Here is a 12,311-nt window from a genome sequence, read left to right as displayed (position 1 = left end):
CACAATACAGTAATACAAGGAAGAAGAATTTATATATTAAACTAAGTCAATGGTACTTAGCAATACAATGCTTACTGTAAGAATATAAGTCTATTCATGTTAATTTATTATTACAGGCTAAAGTACACATACATTAGACATAATATTTTAAACTACCTTTCTAAGCAACGTTGTCATATTTTCAACCTTTGATTGATTCTCTTTTTGACACTTGAGCATCATTTATTTGTGTTTGTGAGGGTGGCTGACTTTTGATCAGTCATTTTCAGATCAGTTGCAATTTTGCCAACCTTAAAGATTGAAGTTTTTTATAGCATTGAAAATAGTTATTTAAAACCAAACAGAAAAATACCTGACATTTAAAGTATAATGTTTTTCAATTTAATAAAGCTAAATATTTTACATTACCTATGTGTTGACTCTGTTTCCTTGAGAAATAAAACATCTAAAGAAAAAATGCAAACATAAATAAATCAAACAAACAAGCATGACAAATATGTTGATTTTCTATTAATAGCCTTCTTTTGTGTCCTGGAATATTGTAATGTACATTGATTGGCTATGCTAACAGTCACTTGGGCTCACGTTTTAGGGCCTTCCTACTTTTTCTCCCATAATTCGAGCACTGGTGTAAAGCCTTTTTCACTTATGAGTTTGAATCCCTATATGGTATTTTGAATTATACAATTGCAGGTGCATGTGCTGGAGGTGTTCATGAAATACACATATTTGAGAAATTTGATATATATGAGGTGTGAGATATTTAAATTCACTGCTCTGTATTAGTTTAGCCGTCTATCTCTTGTAGTGAAAAAAAATTGCATTATCTGTAGTTGTATATGAATTTTGATCTACAAATAAATATGAACGATCAATAAAGTTCCAAGACTTTACATTTTGTACTAGCAAAATGCTATATTTGTTAAAGCCTGGTCAGACTGAATTTAGACTGAATTGTTTTTTTGTTCTGTTGTTTTTTGCATATTGCAAGGTCAGAATGTTTTATTTAATAATATTTGTACTGGGAATTCTTCACATTAGAAATGTATTCTCCTTTGGGGTTTCACATGAAAATGTATTCTAACCTTTACTGATTCAAGTATTATACTTATAGCCTTCTGTAGAGGAGAAAGATAGACACTTATCTCTTGAGGACAAAGTTTCAGGACAAATCATTTTTATCTCATTATGTACAACCATAATGTATAAAAAACATACACAGCTTGTCTTACTAATTATTATGCTTATAATTTGTAATGATTATGTGAATTTCTGCTAACTATAATGGAAAAACGTGAACCTAGTTTCTTAGAATAGTGCCTGACTGCAAAATGTATTTTACTACATCCTGTATCTCCGTGTGGGGCAGCAGTCTAGTGTGCAACATAACGTGCTTAAAGTAATCGTAGCTAACAAAATAATTCCATAAATCTTAGCCATTTTGCACTTCTATTAGCTAGCTATGTCTCAAATGTGCACAAACAGATGTTATAACACCCATGTATGTTAATTTTAAAACATATCTGGTACTACTTGGTTAAAGGAAACTCTCAGTTTATATGCCTTATGCTTGGGCACCTGTACTCCTTGCACTTTACTGGCTGAAAGTATGTCAGTCAATAGGGGAAGCAGTTCATCAGTTATTGACAGGAAAGACATCAGTGAAGGTGACCTGGAGAAATGTTTGTTTACTATAATAGGGCATGTGAACTTGTTGCATCAGAATAATGAAGACACCCCCAATTTGAAGATTACTTCATATTGATCAACATTTAAACGGAATGTTTAAAAGAAAACAGTAAAGAAATGTAAAAGGAAAGAATGTACACTTACATGCTGAATACAGTAATTACATGTCCTTTCTTTTGAAAAAAGATCCAGTGTAGATTGCCCCATGTTTTTTGTGCTTTTCTCAAAAAATTGTTTGCAGTTGCCTCTTCACACCCGTTGTCTGGTTGCAAAATGGCAAGGCAACGATTGCATACATGATGCATGACTTGCACTACAATAGGTTATCTTTTAATTAGCCTTATCTTTGAATTAGCTAACCTTGGTCTTTGTTTTCACACCAAGAATACACATTCACACTAGCAAAAGTTCAGTGTCAGTTAGTATTGAGATTGTTGTAACCAGGTCGATACTGGTAAGTGATCGTTCTAATAGGGCTAAGCTCCATTGACAATATCAGTTCTTGCTGTTGGGATTGTTAAAAAATGGGGGTTTGTTATAAGAAGGGTTTGTTATTGTGAAGTTAGCCTGTACATGTTTACTATAAAATAAATAGATCTGCATGGAGGAGACATTTTATGGAACTATTTTTTTTTTTTGCCAGAATTATTTCATCAGTTGTTTGTCAGTGTAACAGTAGAAGTGTTTGTGTGTCAGAAAGAAAGGTATTGTCGACAATAGTAGATGAAATTTAACCTGCTCTCTGCTGCTTTTATTCAGCATACAGGCACAATTAGAATAGGCTTTCAGTAATCCACACAGAATTTCCAACAAAGATCTTACAAATGACCTGTAGTCAGCACATTGGAAATTAACATAAAGTCCAGACTTGGGGCTCATGTTTTGGAAGATGGTATCCCTGTGCATCGCTAGACTGGTTCAGAGAGAAGAGAGTATAAACATAGATTGTTGGCCAACAACAACATTTGAAAATAAACAAAAGATAAAATAGAATAAATACATACTGAATGTATGATTTGCTGAATAATACATTCTGCTCTTCTATTTTTGTGATTTGGCATAGCACAATTTACCACAGCATTAGTGAAGCATGTATTCTCTTGCATAGTAAGGGGAAAACTTATGTTTATATTGGGCCTTTCAATTTAAGATCAATGAGTGTCTACAAAGAAAAAAACAAAAACTGGATAAATATATGGCTTCTTCCATGTCCTGAAAGGGTTTCATGCTTCTATGGTCTTTAAGCCTGATTATTCATGTGGATGAAAAGTAATACCTCAGGCTTAAAATACCCAAGCAACTTGCTTCACAGCCCCAGGCAAATAATATGCACCTCACTACGACTCTATCGATCAGTGAACAGACAGATATATAATGGGCCTTGACATCCTGGGGTTGTATTTTTAAATAATGCCGTGTGATGCCACTACTATCACAGTATTAGCGCTTAACTAATTAGTCTATTTGTTTTCACCAGAAAATGTTGAATGCAACAATTTTCTGAAATTTTGCTGTCAAGCATAGCTCAAATCGATGAGAGTAGATCTTTCTTTTTCCAACTCATTTACAAAAAGAGAATCAATTATGTTTTTTTTTGTTTGTTTTTTTTTATGTTTGTATATTATATATATATATATATATATATATATATATATATATATATATATATATATATATATATATGTGATGATGTGTATGTACCAAACGTCAATTTGGAGGCTTTTGGACCCTGGGGATAGCCACACACATTGTATGATGACAAATGTAACAATTGCTTAATTGTATAGTTAATGGGCAAATGCTGATCAGATGCGAGTGATCAAGTTGGGGTTAAAAAGGTTTTCAGTTGGTGTGTTCAGGGGAGAGGGTTGAAATGGAGAGAGAGGAAAGAAACTGAACAGTGGAAAAGTATGTTGGACAAAGAAAGAGTTTTCTGTTAACGAAACAAAGGTACAGGTTCTGACAAAAGTGCTTGAATGTGATTTGGATTAGGTGATTTATGGAATTAATTTAAACAGGGGAACAGGCTTACCCTGCCCTGCATTAGATAGAACTACTATTAACCAGTTTAGTTAGCGCCTAAAGAAGGGCTAGGTTTTGTTTTGTGTTTTTGTTTGTTTGAAACATCAGTTTGCTAATAAACGTACACCATGGCGTTTAAAGAGCACTTCCATTGTATCGTGTAATAATTAAAGACACAGACACCTGTTTGAAAGAACAACACGGACTCCGGCTGAAAAGGTCAGAATACATCACAATATATATATATATATATATATATATATATATATATATATATATATATATATATATATATATATATATATACACACACACACACACACACACACACATCACAGGAGCCAGTGCATCCAAACTTTGGTGGAACAGTGCATCCCCTTTCATCCAGGGGAAGATCAAGAGCTATGTTTGGATCCAGAATGTTGACCCCCGGGGTACTTTATTTAGTAATCCCATTGCTGGATCACTACAGTAGCCATGTATCTCAAATTAAGGAAACCCACAGAACCAAAAATAAATAAATAAAAAGAACGAAAAAAAGGCAAAAACCAATAAAAAAAATAGTTAAAAAAAGGGCAAGGGGTCCGAGCGCATTGTACGACACCCAAGATCGGTAACTTATAGGAAACCATAAGGCTGCCTTTCCCCAATTTGTCATGCATGAAATATTTAAATATTGAATTTCCCCTGGCAATGCTGGGTACTTCAGCTAGTTTACTAATATTTTTTTTTTAACTTATGATTTAAAGTGCAGAAAAATAAGTTGTAGTCTAAATCCTAACTGTACTTATAAAGAAATGAGATGAAAGATCTTTCTAATTAGTGAGATTCCTTTATGTCTTGACTTTTAACCCTAAACTTACTGAATGATTCTTATCAGGCATCTGTAATTTGTCCAGGTGATCCAATTTCAGTAAGAGTACCTATTACAAATACATTTTAAAATGAGTGTAATTCAGCATTAGTACATTTGACAAGGCCCAGGAGGCAAACACATCTGAGTGGCTTTGCAGAATTGACTATTTTTGTACTATATAAAAAATAACTTTGACAAATGTGGATATTTTAAAGATTGTAGAGACATGTATGGTTCAATTACTGCAATCAATGCCAAACACATAGCAGCAACTCATCCAATGCTATAGATCAAATACTCATCTACTGTCTTTATGTAGTGTTAATATTTGTGTTATACACTGTACTTATATACACACTGCTTACTGTCTTTTGATTAGTGTGGTACATCATTGGTGTTCTGGCAGTCAGAAATCATCCCAATGGATCTTAGGTAGCTCAACTAGTAAAGGCACTGCCACGTGCAGAAACGGCTGAGTCATGAGTCATGTCAAGTTTGCAGATTCAAATCCCATTTGCACTGTATTGCCAAGCTTGGGGCTCATAGAGAGAGATACAGAGGCCTTTGTACTCCTGTAGGTAATGGAAAGAAAATTGTTTTGGATTGGTTTGCCTCACTTGATCACAGATGAGCCCCAGTATGATTCAGAACTGATATTCCTAGCAACTCTGTAGACATCTTGGTTATATTTTTAGTTCACTAAATATGATGTTTTCCCTTTTCACTGAAATGCTTGAGTGTTACCAGGCCCCCTAAGGAGAAAAGCATTACAATGTTTGCAGAGAGGAGATGGTGGGGCAAGGAAACACAAACATACGGTAAGTCTCAACCTGGGAGTAATATGAGACCCAATTCAGCAGTTTTTCTTTTGCAGTTCAGCCTTAAATTAATGTGTAATTACAGCATAAATTTGCAAAAATGGGATGGAGTTCTCAAATATTATAATGAGATGTACTAAAGCTGTCGGCAATTGCGACACTTACAATTGCATAGATTCATAGATTAAAAACTTCTGAAAGCACGTTTTAAACAGTCACAATTGTTGCTGGCGTTTCCCAGTCCTCTTTTTCTCGTTCGTTGCCAGTTGCGCTCAATGCATGTTTGAGGCGAACACCCAAATACCTATTTTTTACCTAAAAGCAGGGTATACTTACAAGCCTTGAAAACTAATTTCTATGACATTTCTCGTTTCCCCAACGTGTCTGAAGCAATAGACTCCACACATGTGCCGCTAACCCCTACAGCTCATTCTGAGCATCTGTACAGACCCATTCAAAGTTCAAAAACATTACTGACGTCAGAAATATGCGCGCGCACACAGGATGCAAAATGTTACCAGTTGTGAACATGAATGGCGCCGTTAGCAATTTAGGCATGTACACTCAATCACTATCACATGAGGATTGTTATTGTTATGTTAAAAGGCTTACCTTAAACACAGGTTAACAGTTGCATGATCCTTATTCACCTCCACAGAATGAATTGTCGAGTACTTCTATACAACTGTGGTCTAGTTTACGATGGCCTGATATATACACATACCTTATAAACACCCCGAGCCTGTACACAAAGGAAAGCTTAAAAGCCTACAAATCCCTTGAGGTGTAAAATACTGCTATGCGGGCATGTATAGCAAGTGAAATATCACCCTGTGGCAAAGTGCCCGCCCCTGTGTATATTTTGTGTTATATGTTGTGTGTTAATGTTGGTGTATAGTCATTGGTACACGGGACATAAAAGGGTCTGTGTAACACAAGTGTTTAAAATATTTAAAGTATTTAAATTAAATTTAAATTTAAAGTATTTAGTGTTTAAAGTATATTTTTATTTAGGCATCAGGATTGCACAGCACTTCACGTGCAAGTAAAAAGTAATAATATGTGAGCACGGGGAATTGCACTTTATTAATTCACGTGCAGTTGTACCGCGACCACAGTTGAATGACTGATTAGCAGTCAAGTCTCGGTACAGCTGCATAAAAGCAGCATGTTTTCACATACTCGGGGTTGGGTGTTCGGTGAGTGGAGAACGGGAGAGAGAGAGAGGAGAAACGTTAAGTATATCAATTGCTATGAGTGCTGGAAGGACCAGTACTGTACTTGTTTTGTGTAGCATTCGTCCACCCTGTTTTGTTAGTGTCTACTCGTTTTGTTTGTCTATTTATTTTGACCACAAGTGCCGTGTCCTGTTTTGGTGCCAGTGTTTTTGTACAACTGTTTTATTTTCTGGAAAGAATAAACCGCGCAGTAGCCCATCCATTTATAATTTCCTCTGGCAGTACTGTGCGTTTCTTCTGGTCTGACGTCACCCGCTCCGGCCCTCTGTGTGACACACCCATTATCAAAAGACATCAGATTTTTGCATGGTTAGGTAAGACAGGGACACAACACAAAACTCTATGACTGCAGGGTTTACATCCACAAAACCAAGGCCATTATTATGACTGCAAATTGTACTTGCATGTGTGGGTAACTTAAATTTTAAACATTTAGGCTAACGTATATTGAAACTATAATTGATGCTATGCATATTAAATAATGGGATATGTGCTTGGTAAATTTAATTAAGTCTGTAAGCTTAAATGTTAGCCTAACTTTAATTGACAACTATGATAGGTAAAATGCAATAATAAGTAATGGGATATTTGCTTGGTAAATTTAGTTTAGTTTGTAATATAGACTTGTGGCAGGCTGGTAATGGATAGACTGCAGTAAAAAAATAACAACAAAAAACAAAGTGTGATAATATAATTTACTATTTGAAATCCTGTAATTTCAGACTTACATCATGCTGTAGTCATGCAGCAGCAATGTTTAAAGCTGGGTTGGCAGTATGTATGGGGCATACCTTTAAACAATCCATTGATGCCATTCCTATAAACAGAAATTAAATTATTTTATTAGCACATGATGATTAGCACATATGGTAAGCAGATCTATCTTTAGTCAAACAACACAACACAAACATGGCAAATGATCTGAAGAGCTGACAATGTAAACACACTGTTACTTTAATGCTGATATACAATGTTGGTGCTGCATTATCGCTCATAGTAACATCCACTTTAACGAAGTAAAATATGCTTGTGTGCCATGCACAGCCAAAAATGTTTATTCTTTGGCAAATTTTACTTGTCTAAGTACCATGAACTGAATCTTTATAGGCTTACCAGATATAAAATGGGCGATACCAAGCCATGCATTCTGTATTTGTTGTTCCGATCAGTTTGCTCTGTTGACAGCTGCCAACCAAAGCCATTTTCTATTTTTCTCCAGCCGGTATCCGATAAAATTTGAGGTTTGGATTACTTGGGCTTCTATTTTCACATCCAACAGCACAGCAATAAGGCATTTTGGTTTATTTTTGATAACTCAACATTCTAAGAGTTATGCTAAAGTTCTGCTAAATGTCGATTCACCCAGTATGTGCACGCACCTACCTAACTGTGTATGCATACGTCACTTAAAATCGGCCTAGAGGAATATGAAACACACCTAGGCCCATATTCATAAAACTTACTGTCTCCTTTCTTGTATCCTGTATAAAAGGATTGGAATCCTTTGTTCGTGGAGAAGGAGTTGCAGGTGAGATTAACCTGTGTTTTGACAAACCTATAGTGAAGGCGAATGCCCAGCCTACAACTGTTAAATATAGTGTTTGTTTGTTTTAGCTCTCGTGCCCTGTTTATTTGTTGTGTGTGTGTGTGTGTGTTTAATAAACATGCGTACTAGCACTTAAACTGCAGCTTCTGTCTCTGAGTCTCTAATTCCTGCCGGTAACAGCTTGGGCCATGACGCTATCCTGCCACACATGAGCCCATATTCATAAAACTTACTGTCTCCCTTATTGTGCCAGTAACAGTGTTTAACATGACAGTAATTCATCGGGTGATGCATAAACGCCATTTACCGTCCAAAAACTTCACTCATCATGACGTTAGAATAACATGCCCTTAGAGACCATGTGACAGGGTCTTCCTCGGGTCACACGTGTGGGTAGCCGCTGTTCAAGCATACAGAGAGACAGAGGTGGTGTTGAAACGCCGGCACAGGCGCGCAGGTTTTATTCTCACACAAATAGAAAACAAAAGTAAAATAAAGGCGGTCATGTGACGTTACCAGCGATGGTAACGCACAGAGGACTAATACAGCAAACTGTACAAAAAGTGCAAAATAAAACACAATACCACAAACTATAACTCAAAAAGTGCCGTGAAAACGGCAGGCCTTGCAGCAGCCCCGAGCTATCTCCAGCAGATGTTTTTAAACTGACGGACACTTGGTCGAGACTTGCCCACGTGCTGATTGAGGACCAGCACAGCCAATCACTTGCTGCCCTTCCCTCAACCAAGCATAGCAGGCGGCAAGTCTCAATCAAGTGCCCGTCTGTAAACAATAATTCAATCAAACAAATCCAGTCCAAAAACGACACAAAATAAACCCATTCCCACATATAAACCACACCAACACTAATCTACACTGTGCAGGGCAATCGCACAGCCACAGACCAATTTTCTCATTAGCATATTATTCATCTGATGCATAAATCTGTATGGTGCCATTAATTGACCCTTACCTGCATCATAATTAACACGTACCTCAGACCAGGTGGAGAATGAGATGCGTCTTAACGGTATGATTTCCTAGAATAATTTCAGCATTTAGGAACATGTTTAATCATCCAATAATTACGTAATTTAAGTATATTATTATTTCCAACTGTGACGAAGATATAATGAGTTCTGGTTGGAAATCTCTCTCCCAATCTGTGAGGGCATGAAGCAGCAAAAGAGAAAGTCTTTGGGCGGGCTGGCCTGACAGTTCATTTTCAGGGTCGGGAATTTTCGGTGGTTACAGTTTTTTTTTTTTTTTTCAGGAAGACATGTGCATATAAGCTATATAATAACTATACTAAGTTTTTAATTTAATTTAATTCTTTAATGAATATGGGCCCGATTCGATGTGCAGATGGTTTCTAATTGTGCAAAATTTAGCATTGCACCATTGACTCTTAAATAAAAACTGACAGTATACATTTGGCTTATAGGCTAGTCATGATAATACAAATTAGTGGTATAATGCAAAATTTGTTGTTGGTCCCTTGAAATTCATGTTAACGAGAATTGGCTGTCCTCCTGTAAGTATCATAACTTGTCAATGCGGCAAGTGATCTATTTTGTGTTAATTGTCTAGGCTACTAATTAAAACTATTAAAAAATATCAATAAAAAAAAACAAAACACTAAAATAATTTCAATTTAAAATAGTATTTTATTCACATTGTACACCAATGTGGTATTCATTTGATGTTACTGCTGTAATGTAATATAATGTGTAGACTACCCAAAATACATTAGTGTTATTTCAGCGCAATGATTTATACATTTAAAATACATTGAACACTACAAATGTATGTGTGCGCGATTTTACTGTATTTTTTTTTTAAACATGACATCTCCTTATGTCTGTGACAGGAGTGAAACGAGTCCCTCTTGTAACTCGCTCTCCCGACTACTGGAAGCGCTGTGCAGGAAGGACCGGGACTGAGGAGAAAGGCTGAGTCAGGGTTGGGGCAGAAGCCGCAGTGGTAGTGGCAATCTTAACTTGGGGCAGGACCTCATGGTCGAGCCCCATTATTGCAATCAGCTGTGCTGCGCTCGACGATTGGCTGAGTCGAGGCAGTGCACTGATTGCAGGGGTGGGGTTCTGCCATTCGCTGTCCCTATCCTGGATTGGTTGTGTGAGCGTGTTTGTTGTGCTTATATACTCAGACTGAGGATTCCCAGGCCAGCTGCCTCCAAGCCCGGACTTCCACCTGTGATCTTTGGCATCTCCAGGAACGACTTATCCTGCTTGGGAGAGGGAGCCCAAGCCACCTGCTGTGCTGTGTCAATTATTGAAATAGCATGTGGCAGTGTTTCTGTGGATTATTTGTTTTTATTGCAAGCCTCTGCTTATCATAGCTGGTAACAGAGGCAGTTTTCTTTGTTCGCTGCAATTGTGTGGAAACCCACTGCTTGGGACTTTGTACTTTTGGCTGTGCTGTAAATAAAAATCCAAACCCCAACTATGTGCTTCCTGTCTTCATCACTTCCGGGTCACGTCACTTCTTCCCATAACCCACCACAATGTTGGATAAACAAGCCTGGTTTAGTGAGGGGCTACTGTATGATTATGAAAAGTTCTTTGATAGAAACACATTTTTTATTTGGAGGTGAATCTGATGGGATTAAACTGCCTTTCATTATTTATTTGAAAAAAATGTTTCACGACTCTTGCAATGCTAAATATCTCGTTAAGATGATGCAACCAATAAAAGTATATTACGGCTCTCACCACGAAAGTGCAAATTGCGTTATGTGTGCGTTGTGGCTGGCCCATCTTAATACATCTACCTCTCTGTGTTACTACCCAATGACTTAAAATACGTTACAGAGCATTACTCTGAGAACATCTGAGTACCTACACGCCCCTAATATATATACTGCAACCCACCAGGTGAAAACTGAATTCCTGCCACTTGTATAGTTTTTTATACTCCTCATGTTATGATTGATGTGATTCTAAAGAAAGCATTTTTGACCCAGCACTATTTTTAATTAATTGCTGTGATTTCCTAAAAGTTGAGCTACACTGCAAAAGATAGTATGGTTTAATTGTTTAATTATTATTCATTTTGGAAAACAATATGTAACTGCCTAAAAATAATTATGAAGACAAGGAGGGCTCTGTGGTATGTATACACAAACCAGCATGGAGAAGGGATGTGTTAAGGGTTCTGCCTCTGTTTGGAAACTAGAAGACAGACTGCTTCACATTATCCCACACAAAACTGAGCACAATTTAAATATTTCCACAAATAAGAATAGGAAAAAAGATGGTCCACATTGATGTGTGTCAAGAGCTTAAGAAAACAGAGGCATCAATGATCAAACACTTTAATCAACATGATCACACTTTTATACAAAATGCAATCAACAGTGCTGCACCTAACAGTTTGTTCAATGGAAATAAAAGAAACAAAAGAGCACCTTAATCAGTGTAATCACACTTTTATGCAAAATGCAATCATCTCAGTACCGCACCTAAAATAGTTTTTTCAACAGAAAAAAAGACAAAAACAACTCACCATCCCTTGTTTAATCATAGATAGACCCTTAAAAACACTATAACCATGTCTGCATTTCCCGTATTTATTTTATTCGGTTTTTACCTTCTTTAGTTTAATTTTCTTTCATTCAGTTATATTTAATTTCCTTTTATTTAAAATAAACAATGCACTAAGTTTTTTTTTTTTTTTTTTTTTTTTTTTTTTTTAAATGGGGCCATGTGATCAGGATGACATCACTGGCAAGCTGTATTAATCAGGAAGAAACTTCAAAACATGAAAGCTGCAGGTTTAAAACCCAGGTGCACACTTTAATCATAGCTACAAAACAATAAACAAAACACTGGAACAAAATAAACTGGCAGGGTGGCCAAAACATTCAAACGTTTTAAATACCATTGTAGACCGAGCCACTGCTTTCACAACATACACAATACACAGCTACACAAACTCCCCTACACCCAACGATAATTCTTTATATACAAACAACACCACAGAACAAAAACCCTCATCTCAAACACCAACATTAAACCTCCACACTCGAATACTCACCTGTTTTATACCCCTGTGGGTGGACCCTTAATTAATCATTTAACCATTCATTCAATTGCTGGCTCCAGCCACATTCCCACTTGTGT

The sequence above is a fragment of the Polyodon spathula genome, chromosome 5, assembly GCF_017654505.1.
Source record: "Polyodon spathula isolate WHYD16114869_AA chromosome 5, ASM1765450v1, whole genome shotgun sequence".
NCBI lineage: Eukaryota > Metazoa > Chordata > Actinopteri > Acipenseriformes > Polyodontidae > Polyodon > Polyodon spathula.
Note: the sequence above shows the minus strand (reverse complement) of the source record.